Here is a 14,310-nt window from a genome sequence, read left to right as displayed (position 1 = left end):
TTACATTTTGTAAAATTTTGTAGCATTCTACAGTCCCAGGTAAATCCTTCAGAATTGTGTTTATGTAAACTCCAACATGGCCTGATATTCCAACTCAAATATAACAAATAGAAATGGAATGTCAAAGTAAGACAGGATTTTGTGGACAACCAAAGCTATGAACTATAGATGATAGAGGAGAAAGAAAGCTAATGGCAGTATATAGCAGATACTTTAAGTGTTTGACAAATTGATGTATTTAAAAAATATGCATTTGTATTTATATTTGTGTGTGTATATGTATTTATGTATTATATACATATCCCACATCTGTATAATCTACCCAGACATATACAAACATGTTATTTGTTCTTTATTTTTTAAGAGACCATTGATTTGTATGTGGATTGGATTTTTTTTTTATTTTAATTTTTTTTTTTACAAAAATTTTAAGCATAGCTAATTTTCCAGCATTGATAATTGCAAAACCATTTGTTTCAACTTTCCCCTCCCTTCCCCCAGATGGCAGGTTGACCAATACATGTTAAATATGTTAAAGTATAAGTTAAATACAATATATGTATACATGTCCAAACAGTTATTTTGCTGTACAAAGAGAATCAGAGAATTAGCCTATGAAGGAAATCAGAAATGTATGCGGACAAAAATAGAGGGATTGGGAATTCTATGTAGTGGTTCATAGTCATCTCCCAGAGTTCTTTGGCTGGGTGTAGCTGGTTCAGCTCATTACTGCTCTGCTGGAACTGATTTGGTTCATCTCATTGTTGGAGAGGGCCTCGTAGTGGATTGGATTTAAGTGAGATAGACATATGCACATACATACATATATGTAATACACACCTCCCCATTTATTCACAGGGGATAGAATGCAGGGCCTGAAGTCAAGAAGATTCATCTTCTTGAGTTCAAAACACCAGTTGTATAATCATAAGCAGGTCTCTTCTTCTAGTTTATGGCAGTTTCCTCATCTATAAAATGAGATAGAGAAGGAAATGGCAAACCACTCCGATATCTTTGCCAAGAAAACCTCAAATGTGATCACAGAGTTGGACAGAACTGAACAACAATTTCTCTCTATATGTGTGGGTGTGTATTTAGACATACATACATACATACAGAGAAATGTCTATACATATGAAGAAATGTATAAGGCACATATTTATATGTACATGTGTATCTGTATTCATTCATATATATGTGTGTGTACACATACACATCTGTCTCTATTACTTGTATTTAGATAAGATCTACATAGGTTTCTGTAAGTTCCCCAATCTCTCTGCCTTCATTCATACTATAGTACTTTGTCTGGTATTCATGTGTATGTAACAACTGGCAAGGAGAACATCTGGGATTCAGATGAATTAATAATCTCTTATAGATTCATCTTATATAAGAAGACAGAAGTCTGAGTGGTTGTAAAATTTGTATATGTTGATTTTATGTCCTAAAGATAAGAACCTAATCAAAACATTTTCAGAAGGCAGCTATCTAATGTTCTAAAACACATTGACCTCAATTTGCACCAAATATTTTGAATATTTAAAGCCCTTTGCAAAGACGTATTTATGATCAGAAGCTAGGTAAGGTTGCAGTGCCTTCTGGAAGATGGAAGGAAATGACTTGCAAAGCCCCATTATATTCTTAGCCCCCCGAGCTCCCAGTCCAGTTGCTCAGCTTGCTTAGTCATGCTGCTGTGTCATGTCAATAGTGCTTTCTATCCCAGCTTGCACAGAGTCAGGAAGAAGCTCACCCTGGGGAATGGACCCCATGTGAAAGCTTGCTGTGAGATAAGATACACGTGTGTTTCTATAAGCTCCCCAGCCCCACCCCTTCACATTTACTGACAGTATGGGCTTGGCAACCATGGCTGGTGGCCCAGGCCACTGTGGGCAGTGGCATTCACACAGGTGAATTGCCCCTCCTACCCCAGCTGGAGACCAAAAGGGGATGCTCGATGACAAAGATTTCTTTAACAAAACATCTTCTGTTTCTGGTGCCCTGGAATTGAAGGTGAGACACTGGTTAGGGAGGGAGTTGCTTTAGGGACCCATAAATAGAGAGGGTAGGAGGGAAGAAGGGGAGGGAAGAGAGAGGGAGAGGAGGGGAAGAAGGAAGGGAGGGGGGGAAAGAGAGATGGACAGACTGACAGAGGGAGGAAGGAAGGTAGAAAGAGAAAAGAAGGAAGGGGAGGGAGGGAGAGAGGAGAAAGGAAGGAGAAAAAAAGAGAGGGAAAGAGAGATAGAGGAAGGGAATGAAAAAGAGAAAAAGGATAGAAGGGGAGAAAAAAAAGAGGAGGAAGGAAGGGGATTGAGAGAGGGAGAGAGGGAGAGGGAGAGGGAGGGGGAGAGGGGGAGGAGGAGAGGGGGAGGGGGAGAGGGAGGGGGAGCGGGAGAGGGAGGGAGGGAGGGAGGGGAGGAGAGGAGAGGGAGAGTGAGTATGTGTCTCTGAGGTAACCAAGAGCTAGGTCATTTTTGTTTTTTCTGCTTGCTGAAACCATGGACATAATTGAAAATCCACACAGAAAAGATCATGGTAACTCACATGTAGATGTCCTCTCTCAGGTAGAGGTTTAGAAACTCTTGATTCAACATTCCTTTTTCTAAAGAAACTTTTTGTAATGGACTCTCTCTCTCTCTCTCTCTCTCTCTCTCTTTCTCTCTCTCTCTCTTTCTCTCTCTCTCTCTCTCTCTCTCTCTCTCTCTCTCTCTCTCTCTCTCTCTCTCTCTCTCTCTCTCATCGAAGGAAGGCAAATGGGGCCACTTTGGACTCCTTTCTGTTATCTCCCCCCGACTCCCACTCCTGCCTCAGAAGAGCCATCTCTCATAACATAATTTCCAGGTTAGAAAATGGCTTTCCTAGTGTTGCTGCCTTCCTGGTACAGACAGAGGTATTTAAGAAGGAAGAAAGACTTTATAAGCAAAACAAACAACAACAAAACCCCAAAGCTTTGAAAATCGATTTTTAGCCTTCAAAGCCAGCTCATTTGTGCATGCTGGGGCACATATTTGCTTTTCCTGCCTCAGAGGTCACGGTTTCAATTTTTGTTTTGTTCATGTGGTGAGTGCATACAGTGGCAAGAAAGCAACCGGGGTGTGTGAAACTCTCCCAGCAGAAGGAGAGGCCCGCCTGTGTGGAGGGAACGAGTCCCCTGCTCCTCTGGCCTGGTGACTGAGGAAACATTTTGGGAACAGAGATGTCCTCGTGGGGTCAACAGAAAAATCATCTTTTCCAAAGTGGTCAAAGCTGGGGCTCCAGTGTTTATAGAAATGGTGGTGGAGAAGTTGAGTAACAGGTGGATTAGGCGAGACTGGGTGATGCAATGGAAGGAAGGACTTTTCTTGAAAGTTAGGAGCCTTGGGTTCTGATCTCCGCCGGGTGGCAGACTGGCTGCCAGTGTGACCTTGGGCAAAAATCTTGAATCTCATTTTCTTCTTCTGCAAAATGAGAGAGTTTGGACAAAAGGTGGCAAGTAAGTTTTCTTTTAGCTTGAAATGATACCGTCAATATCGCATATGCTATTGAGCTTACATAGCATGGGGATATTGAGGGCCATATGTGTGTAGACAAACATTTGTATTTATGCTCCTTAGGACCCCACTTTTGTTTTTCAGTCATGTCCAGCTCTTTGTGGTCTCTTTGGGGGTTTTCTTGGCAAAGATACTGGAGTGTTTTGCCATTTCCTTCTCCAGCTCATTTCCCAGATGAGGAACCTGAGGCAAACTGGGTGAAGTGACTTGGCCAGGATCACACATCTGGGAAGTGTCTGAGGCTGGATTTGAATTCAGGCCTTCCTGACTCCAGGCCTAGCACTCTGTCCACTGTACCATCTGGGTACTTAGGATCCCACGATGTGTATACTCACAGCATAGAAAATACATTTGCCTGAATATGAGCCATGCTTTCCTCCAACTAGAACTGAGCGAAAACCTGAATGCTACCTTTAGCTGGTGGTATTTCTCAATCCATTCAGGTTTGCAACCCATACTCTTTTGTCATTATTGTTGTTTGTTTTGTTTTGTTTTTTAACAGTAGCTTTATTTTCAAAATATATGCAGATACTTTTCAACATTTACCTTTGCAAAACTCTGTGTTCCATATTTTTCTCCCTTCCCTCCACCCCCTCCCTTAGATGGCAAGTAATCCAATATACGTTAAACATGTGCGATTCTTATATTTCCACATTTATCATGTGCAGCCCATATTCAAACTAATATGTAGCAAATTTAGGTTTTCTAGAATATTTTTTCCTAGTACTTAAGGAGTTCTCACTTTTCCTCAAAGATGATCTCTTTCTCTAGAATCCTTGGTCATAGCAAATGCAGTACTTTTGAAAAAGCAGCTGCCATGTAAACACCGTATGTTTTGTTGACAAATGCAGCATTTCCGTGCACATTTTAAATATGCAGAACTCTGAAAAATGCAGGTATAAATTACATCTAATTATGGGCCAGCATGGCATTTATTATAAAGTAAATTGGTATTGTTACTGTGAGAGAAGTGTAAAAAATGAAGGAGGAAGGTATTTCCAGGGATTGAAGTCCTTGAAGCTGCCCTCCCAGGGAAGTTATCTTCCCAGAGGAAGTAGCTGTCAGAGGAGGAATTGAGTTTGTGCTGAGGACGAAGCTTTGGCAGAACCGGGATAAGTGAGAAGGTGCCGTGTCAGAGGAAGAGGATGGGGAGAGGGCTGGATCCTCAAATGATGATAGGGAGAAGTTTCAGGAAGGGCAGGAAGATAAAGAGAGGCCTTGTTGCAGCACCTCGGTGCTAGGCAGGCTTTGGGATTGGCCGGGATCGGGGACAAAGTCCAGCTGCAGGTGGACGCCGCGTCCTTGCTGGGCCCTGTCCCAGGAGGCTCTTCCAGCGCCAACATTCTTCTCAGCCAACCTTTAAGAAGGGTTCTGCCTTTCGTGGGCCTGGCAGGTGAGGGGGATCTAAGAAACTATAGCGAAGAAGCTTTCAAAACAGCATTTATCATCAGATAGAGAGGAGAGCATTGACTTCGGATCCACAGGCCAAGTTACTGGGAAAGTCAGCTGACGTTCATCTGAATCCGCCGGAACTTTGTACCTTGAAGTATAAATGACTGTACTGGGACTTTGTGAACTTTTGCCACCTAGTCATTTCAGGGAGGTGTGATGCCGGAGGCCCACGGACCGGTTGTTGGTGATGGAAAATAGCCCGCTATTGTCTGGTAACCAAGACATGGAGTATTCAGTTGTAGGTGAGCGAGCCCAATGATGGTACGGGTCAGCTTGCGGGACCCCAGAGAGGACCCTCCTGACCTCTGATCCTCACCAGGCTCGCTTTTCCCTAGAGAACAAGCCGGCCCTTTGTTCTGTTGGAACTCAACTGTGTACTGGAAGGGACGCTCCCTCTTGGGGCTCCGTGGGTCCGTTTGGACGAGTTCTAAAAAACATGGACATCGGCCCCAGGCTTTTGGTCATCTAAGGAGTTTTGTCTTTGGGTGACCTTGTAAAATCCAGCGCGCTTTCACATGCTGGTTCAGGACCCCGGGCAGACGGGGGTCTGATGGGGCTGGATGGGCGAGGTGGGATCGATGGAGCAGGGAATACAAATGAGCATTCGCCAGGCAATTAATAACTCGACATTTTCCAGCTCAAGTCCTCTGCTGTGGAATGACCGTGATCATTATTGGTAACAATAGCGACAGCACTAGCGACAAAGTACCAAAACCAAGAAAAGGAAGGCGACCCTAAAACTTTTGCATTAGGAGGGGCAGGCCCCGGCCCGGGGTTCGCACACAGACCCCCTTCCGCGAGTTCGCGTTCTGATCATGTGTCTGAGGTGGCTCTAGCATCTTAACCACACATCTGGATGGGTGAGGTGGGGCAGACTCATGCCATCTGCATTCAGCTGTTTTCCCTTAAGTGCAAAAGATGTAAACAACGGCGTCCCCATAGCGCTTTTTTTTCATTTATTTTTTAGTTTGTTTTTTTTTAACCTTTGTTGTGAGGGATTCAGGGTAGTGGCAGTTAACTTGAAAAACTGGCGTGGCTTAAGTTGTGGGGAGGGGGGCGTCTCCCCTCCCCCCCAGCCCTGACCAGTTTGGGCTTTTCTTCTTATTGTCTGAGGAGGGCGGCGGAGGGGGCGGGCCGGGCGTGGGGATGCCGGGAGGGAGCCACCTCGTGCTGTCTGTGTGTGTGTTTGCGTTTGGGGAGAGCGGAGGGCACCCAGCTCGGCTCCGAGCGCTCTTGCAGCCCGCCTGCCAGCAGGGGGAAGAGCGTGGGGATGGAGGCGGGAGGCCATGCCGGCTCCGGGTGGGTGTCTGGGGGGAGCGGGGAGCAGAGGCGCTCCCGGGGAGGCTGGGGCTGCTCCGGCCTGCCGGGGCTCACAATGGGGAAGCGGGCGATTATGCAACCTCGGAGCCCCCTCTCTCTCTCTCCCTCCCTCCGTCCCTCCCTCTACTCTGCCAACATTCGATTTCTCTCTCTCTCCCTTGTGTTTTCAAACAGGAAGTGCACGCTTGTGTGTAACGTGCCGCCGGGTCCCAGAATGAAGGAGTGAGGTCTCCCAGCTGCCCGCGCCGGATCCTCCGCTCCGCAGCCCGCCGCAGTTTACAGAGAGCACCCTGAGGCAAGCAGGGTAGCCGCCTGATCCAGGTAAAAGGGGGCCCGGGCGGGGGCTGCTCCTCACAAGCTGGCACCGATGGCCGTCCCCTTCTCTCAGCTGTGCCCCCTTGCCCCTTCCACCGTATCGTTGGATTCTGGCTCCCCGTCTTCCGTGGCTCGCCGCCCCCTCCGCCGCTCCGTGAGGAGATGCTTAGCCCTGCCCGGATGGGTGGGAGAGGCGGCGAGTGCCCATCGCGGCGGGCAGCCGGCTCCTCGTGCCGCCGATGCTGCCTCTGCCGGCCTCCTCCCGTATGCTGCCACTGCCGTTCTGGCAGCTCTTTGTTCCTGGCACAGGACAATTCTTAAGGGTGATTTTCTGGGGTGTGCTGGGAAGCTGCTGAAACCGGGCTTTTGATTTTGGTTGAGAGGAGGTGCTGGGGAGAGAAAGAAGGGTTTGGAGGTGAAGGGGGTGTGAGGGCAGGAGGAAGGGTCTTGCCCTCTTCCTTTCCCTCTGAAGGAAATGTCCGAGCTCCTGAAATGCCCCTTCTTTAGTTGAGAGAGTGCTGGGCTCCTTCCTTTCCGTGGCACAGAACCCCGGCCACTCGGTGGAAACTAGCTGCGCAGGGGACCTTGGGCAGAGAGAGAAAGGGGCACAGACACTGGCATGGCAGAACTGAGGAGTGAGTTATTTAGTCTGCTGTCTGGCCCGTTAATTCCGTCTGGTTTCTCGCTCAGGCTTCCTTTGCCTAGACAGAAGCTACTTTTTTAAAGTGGAAGCCAGACATCTTCGGTTTGTTAAATGTTGCTCATCGCCCAGTGACCATCGATCCCAGCTTTTCTTGGCTCTGGCCAGCTCAGTGGTACCTCGTTCCATCCTAGCAAAGATGTCACCGGGCTCAGAGAAGAGTGGCTTTTGTCTGACTCTGCTCTCCAGCCATCCTCCTGGCTCTTCTCCTCTCCTGTAAATCCCTAAATCGGTGGAACTTTTTCACCAGCCAGATCCCGGCCATACTCTGTTGCTCAGTGCTGGCAGCTGACATTTATTGGGCGTTTTAAGATTCTCAGAGCACTTTGCTATTCATTCAGCAAGTACTAAGAGCCTCCTGGGTGCCAGGCAGACTGCTAGGTGTGGGGGATAGGAAGAGAAGGCATTTCCCCACGGACACACCGTCCTCCTTGAAGCAAACCAATGGCCGAGCAATGGGGATGAGGAAAACCAGTTTGATATGAAGTTATTTTGGATTGTAGATTGAGTTATGTTAACACTTGATGCAAAAAAACCAACCAAAAAATTTTTTTTTAGAAACTAATTTCCGTACATAGTAGTGATGAAAGAAATAATTTACCCCCAGGGGTATTCCCTCCCATTCAGCATCATTGTAGGAGGGCCGGGGAAGAGTGGTTCTTCTTATGGCTCTTCCAAGAAAGGACAGAATTCTGTTCCGACATGCACCATCTTTCCCCGTATTGGGCAATCAGGGTTCGCCCGGCGCCAGAGTTAGTTGTGATTTTTAAGAGCATGATATGGATTCCTGCCAGGAACACTATAGGGGATGAAAGATTAATTGAGATTTCATTTCGATTCCGTGGAAGAATGAGTGATGGATGGTGGCAAAGTGAACACATGGTCAGATGGAGAGATTGCTGGCTCTGGAGTTGGAGGACCTGGGTCCAAATATCACCTCTGACAGCTTCTGTGTATGTGACCTTAAAGCTTAAGGAAGCCTTTCCCATGGACCTCCATTTCCTCGTCTGTATAAAATGAGTCTCTGAGGTCTTTTTCAGCTTTCAAGATCGGCTTAGGGCTGGAAAGGAACCACATAATCCATCCTTTTCATTTTAGGGGGTGTCCAAGATCACATAGGTAACAGTAAATGGCAAAGGTAGGGTTTAGAATCCAAAGGTGTCACCTTTCCCACTACACCAACCTGCCTTTGATCCTACCGTCCTTTTTCTTCTATTGAACCAGGATGGGGACGCAGTGTGTGATTTCCTAGGTTTAGGGAACTCCCAGATGATAAAATTCTCTCTCTCCTGGTTCAGTTTCCCACCCACTCTACGATTCACAATCTTAGTTGTCCAAAGCCCCAGGGGTTAAGTGATTTGCTAAGAGTCACTCACTCAGTAAGTGTCCTAGAAGAGACTTGAACCCAGGTCTCTGCCTGTATTCAAAGCTGGCTCTCTGTCTCAGCTACCATATTGCCGTATCGGTCATAGAATCACCTTCTTTATTTGTGTCTGTTGGGATCTCAAACCTCAGCCTTCTACTATACAGCTGTTTTAGGATTAAAATAACAATAAACAGGTCATAGAATCCTATGTTTATAAGAGAGAGATACTTTTTAGGTCATCTGGTTCTAACTCATTTTATAGATGAAGAGAGACCCAAGAGACCCCAAAACTCACAAGAAAATACAAGGTGAAGGCACGATTTGAACCCACATTCTTGACTCCAACTTCATCACTTTGGTTTTAGCAACATATATCCAAATACACCTTTAGGAGTAAAAAAAACCAATTTTATGCTTCTATTTTAGAATAGAGAAAGTAAAGTAAGTCGAGGCTTTCTTTTGTCAAAGAGTTTATACTGTCATATAGTGTCCTCCAGCAGTCAGAGGAAAGAAGGAATTTCGCAGAACCAGGTGGCTGCCCCTTATTTTTTTAAGGAAGGAATTTAATGGAGATGTCAGGGTTTGTGATTCTTTGGAAAAGGTACCCTGGGATGAGAAGGGTAAATAAGGCCTGGAAAATGAACCTTAGCCTGGTGTGCATTAGTGTTTCCCAGTCATTAAGTTTTAGGATGGAGCTTTCAGTCTGCCCATCACTTCCTTGGCATCCCAGGAGAAAAGTGGAAAATGGCTGTCTCACTTTAGTGCGTCCCCCGAGCGATTGCTCCCAAGTGACTAACTTGTGACACGGGGGACATCCTGAGCATCATTTCAGAATGTCTTTAGCCATTCAGTAAGAGGCTGAATTAACTAATGGCAACTGAGCCCTAGAATTACTCCGAATTAGGTGTTGCTGGGTTGACTGGGCCAGATCCACTTTTCACAATAATTATAAGGACAGCATTAAAGAGTGGCAGGATGATGTAGGGGGTAGAGGGCCAGCCCAGGAGTCTGGAGGACCTGGATTCAAATCTAACCTCTAATACATATTTGTTGAATGACTTGGGGCAAATTCTTCCATCTCTCTGGGTTCTTGACTACTGGGTGTGTAGATACTTCTATAAGTGGATTTAAACTCCTGAGCAAGTTTAGGGGAGTTAGTTATCTGTTATCTGTGGAGGGAGTTTCCACCCAGATGAAATCTTGGTTTTGAATGAATAATAACAACAGTCATAAAGCTCACAGAAACTTGCAAAGTGCTTTACTTTCATGATCTCCTTTGTCTTCCATAGTCCTGTGAGATAAGTACTAGAGGTGTCATTATCTCCCATTTTTCTGATGAAATAAAAGCTGGGATGGAGAAAGAGAGGGAAGGGGAGAGAGAGAAGAGAGATAAAGGGAGAGAAGGAAGGGAGATAATAGCAGACAAAGGGGGAGGGAGGAAGAGAGAAGAAAGAGAAAAGGGGAAGGAGGAAAGGGAGAGGGAGGGAGTGGAGTCAGAGAGAAGGGGGAGACATAGGCAAAGGGAGAGGGGAAAGGAAATGGGAAGAGTCGAGGAATGGAAAAGAAAAGAGGGAGGAAACAGATAAAGAGGGAGGGGGAAAGAGAAGAGGAAAGTGAGGAATGAGAAGGGAGAAGACCAGGAGGGAATAGAGAGACAGAATAAGAAAGGGGAAGGGAGAGGGACAGAGAGAGGGAGAGAGTGGAGAGAGAGAGACTAGAGGGAGTTGGGAAGGGAAATGGGGAGAGAAAGAGAATGGAAGGGAAAAGAGGAAAGAGAAGAGAGAGAAGGGAAGGAGGGATGAGAGAGAGGGGGAGAGGAAGAGAAGGAAGGAGGGACTAGAGAGACTGAGAGTAAGAGAGAGAAAGGAGAAGAGGGAAAGGAGAGGGACAGAGACAGAGAGGGAGGGATTCGAGGAAATTGAGATTAAATGACTCAGCCAGGTTCACACAGCTGGGGAGGACCTAAGGTGGGCTCTTAAGCCTGGCTTTCCTAACTCCAGGAACAGCACTCTGTCCTGTCCCCTGTGAGGATCTGCCACAGACCAGGCTTTGTCTTGTTAGAATTTAATACTTCCCTGACTGTGATGCCTTTTATTCCTGCTTCCCCTCCAAGACCAGATTTATCTGGGTTTCATCAGCATAGTATGTGCTAGCATTGCCAACGCCTGGAGGCACGTTCACGCCAGTCTTTTCACTTGACCTTAAATCATGTTCTGGGATTAAGGCTTCCCTATCCTGAATGGTGCGGTTGGCACATTTTAATATTGTGGAACAATAAAAAGCCATGGGGTGCCAGAGGCAGTTGGGCTTCCCCCAAGAGGGCAGTGCCACCTTTTGTGGCGTTATCCTTTCAGAGCTGGAAGCGACCTTAGAAGCCCCTTATTGAGCAGATGAGGAAATGGAGGCTCAGATTGGGGGATTTGCCCTACGTAGGAAAGAACAGTCAGAATTCAAACTCAAATCCTCTGACTCCAAATTCAGCGCTCTTACCACGTTATTTGGTTCGAGATTGTGAGGGCATGATGGAGAATGCATCTGTTCGCTGACTTTGACGTCACTCAGGTGAGCCTGACTCAGTGACTCGCTTGCCCTAGGAAGACCAGGCCTGCCCACAGCCACCCCGGGCTCCCTCTGCACATCATTCAGCCTCCCAAGTTTCAACTCAGTGTTGTGAGGACCCTACTCCCCCTGCCAAGAAGAGTGAGCTCAGCTGCCAACCCAGCCAGAACAGATCTGGCATCTGGGGGGTGGGGGGAGCCAGTCCAGGCAGAATCTTGACTTTGGATAAGTTCTTGTGCCCATATTGAGTCTCTGTAATAGGGACGTCGGAGGTCCTCTGACATTTAGTAATTCTTAGTCACTGTATCTGTTATAGTTTTCTTTTCCAGAATATTTCCCCACAGTTTTTTTTTTTTTTTAAACTTTTATCACCTCCTATTGATACAGTTGGTACCGTGCTACCAACTGGCATAAGAAGGCAGGAATAGCCCAGGGGGCTATGTGGTAGAAACTTGGATTCTAGGCCTGCCTCAAACACGTACTGTCTGGGTGACCTTGGAATGATGTTTTGATTTTTCATTTTCCAAATGAAGGAAGGCTCTCCAAAATTGCAAGTCTCAGAGAAGGTGCCCTTTCTCTATCTAGACCTCTCCTGTAATGAGTAAAATCAGTGCGCCAGTTCCTTTCCTAATTATTCCAATCAGTCCTCGCCTCAGTGTCAGTATCTCCATCAGTTGGTGGCTAATAAATGTTTGTAGACTCACTGATTTAGAGGTGATGATTGCCCTAATTCTCGTATCGGGAAGGCAATTGAGAAGCTACAAGTGGGCCGTCCAAATTCTGAATGTGGAAGAGGTTTCCAGTCTGTGCCAGGATCTGTTGAAGAAAGGAGGATGTTTGGCCTGGAGAAGAGACAGGGCCTGCTATAGCTGTATTCAGAGTGGGCATTTAAATGGCTTTGAAAGGTTATCTTGTCACAGAGGATTGATTGGACTTCTTCAGGGCCTTGCGGCAGAATTAAGCTGGAAATTGAGGCTTTTGGAAGGGAAAACTTCACAACAATTCCTGCTGTTCCAAAGCAAGAGTCCTTGTGGAAGAGTCCAGGCAATGACCAGCTGCCTGCTTTGTCTAACATGGGCTGTCATCCTAGTCTGGCGTGTTGCCCAAGCACTCCAGTCCCTTGACATGATGATGCTTTCTTAGGGCCTTTGCAACTCCGATATGATACCCAGGAAGAATACTGGTAAGTGAATGGGCGGATGCGAATGAAGATCTTCTTTAATAGAGATTGATAATTGAGCACAGTTAATGTTCAAGTTGGGTCTTGCCAAATTTATTTTATTTCCCACTTCTCCGCTGATCTTTTCCCTCCAGAGCGTAACCATTCATGTCTTTAAGAGAATCTTGCTACTCGAATGGTATACAGTATACTTTTGACTTAATTATGCATTGGAATTATGGAACTGAAATATTAGAGCATCTTCTTGTTGCATTGTTGTGAACACGTATCCCTATGATAGAATGATTGGATATTTCACAGACACAGTTTGCCTGTTGAATGGATGTTAAAATCTCATCTTAAAATTTTGTGATGGTTATTCAGTTATGTTGGGCTCTCTGTGACATCATTTGAAGTTTGCTTGGCAGAGATTCTGGAATGATTTGCTATTTTATTTTATTTTTTTTTTTTTTTTTTTTGCTGAGGCAATTGGGGTTAAGTGACTTGCCCAGGGTCACACAGCCTAGGACGTGTTAAGTGTCTGAGATCAGATTTGAACTCGGGTCTTCCTGACTTCAGGGCTGGTGTTCTCTATCCACTGCACCACCTAGCTGCTCTATGCTCATTTTTTTTTTTTAAAGATGAATAAAATAAGGCAAACAAGGTTAAGTGATTTGCTTAGGGTTACACAGCTAATGTGATATATAAAAAATTTGAGTGACATCATTTCTGGGTAATTAATCATTTTATTAATTATGGCTACCAAATAATTAATAAAAAAAGATGGTCATTTGGCTGCCCAAGACCTCCTCTTGGAACCTGCTCAGTATTTATCTATCTTGCAAGAATGAGTGTTCCTGAGGGGGAAAATCAACTCTGATTGGTCAACAATTAGCAAGCTAATGAATATTATAATGAGAGGTGGGTCTATCCTAATAAGGAACTGGATAAGGGAAGGACTTGACTGATTATGTGAGTTTTACTGGGAGGAGAAGGAGGAAATCTTAGATGTAGGGTGTACCCCTCACCAAACCCAAGTCACACCATGGAAGCTCCCTCCCTCTTGAGTGAAGTCTGAACAAGATGAGGAGAAAGTGTCCTTCAGGTGATGGCTGTATAACCTATAAGGGACTGATTTCTGAAGGAGGAAATAGAAAGGGATAAAACTTTAGTTCCATTTCAATAATTGCTTATTAATATGAAAGAGAAATATTCATTTCTCTTGTTAGTCAGTGTCTGAGACCAATTTTGAACTCAGGCCTTCCTGATTTCAGGCCTGCTGTTCAAAACTGTACCACTTAGCTGCCCCTTCAAGATCAGATTTATTCTGTTTGGTCCCCGAGGGCGAGTGGAAGTTTTAAAAAAGCAGATTTAAAGGAGGGCAGGGAAAAAAATCTCAATAATTTGAGTTGCTTAAAAATGCAAAGTGGCTGTCCTGAGGGATACAGTGAAGATTTCACCTTGGTCTCTTGTTAAAAAGTTAGACTTCCCTTTGATGTCTGGGTTGGGTTTGAGGGTCATTGAGGTCTCTCCCAACTCTTAGACTCTCTGATTCTGCAATCATGCAGAAGTTCCTTCCTAGCTGGAGCTAAAATCTGTGTCTTCTTGTGCTTTTTGCCTGTTGTTCCTCACCTTCTTTGTCCTAATTGGTACTCACTTTCAGGACCAGGCAGAATAAAGTCAATCCATTTTCTCTTTGAAAACCTTTTGAGTGGTTGAAGGCATTGTTCCCATCCCCCTCAAGTCTTCCCTTCTCAGCACTAACCACAGTCTTTCTCTCTCCTTGCTCTCCATGGCAGAATTTCAAATCCCTGCTCATGGCTGCCATTCTCCTCTGTTTCTAGCTCATTAATTTTCCTTTGGAAAATGGGATGCCCAGAATGGACAAGACACTGGCAGCACGGCATGT

General features: G+C 45.6%; 1 protein-coding gene across 5 annotated transcripts in view; it reads left to right on the top strand.

Annotated features, from left to right (window-relative positions):
- Positions 1-14,310, top strand: part of LRRC8D (leucine rich repeat containing 8 VRAC subunit D) — a 139,425-nt gene that overhangs the window by 31,352 nt on the left and 93,763 nt on the right. For 3 of the 5 annotated variants that reach the window (XM_074266278.1, XM_074266280.1, XM_074266276.1), the window contains exon 2: positions 6,477-6,623. The gene's annotated coding sequence lies outside the window, so the exon portion shown is untranslated. Of the gene's footprint in view, positions 1-4,273; positions 5,225-6,205; positions 6,282-6,476; positions 6,624-14,310 lie in introns of those variants that run through there. The other 2 variants (XM_074266279.1, XM_074266281.1) reach the window with 2 other exon arrangements.

Source organism: Sminthopsis crassicaudata, chromosome 4 (assembly GCF_048593235.1).
Source record: "Sminthopsis crassicaudata isolate SCR6 chromosome 4, ASM4859323v1, whole genome shotgun sequence".
Lineage (NCBI taxonomy): Eukaryota > Metazoa > Chordata > Mammalia > Dasyuromorphia > Dasyuridae > Sminthopsis > Sminthopsis crassicaudata.
The sequence above is the reverse complement of the archived record's forward strand: the minus strand, read 5'-3'. Positions and strand labels throughout refer to the sequence as shown.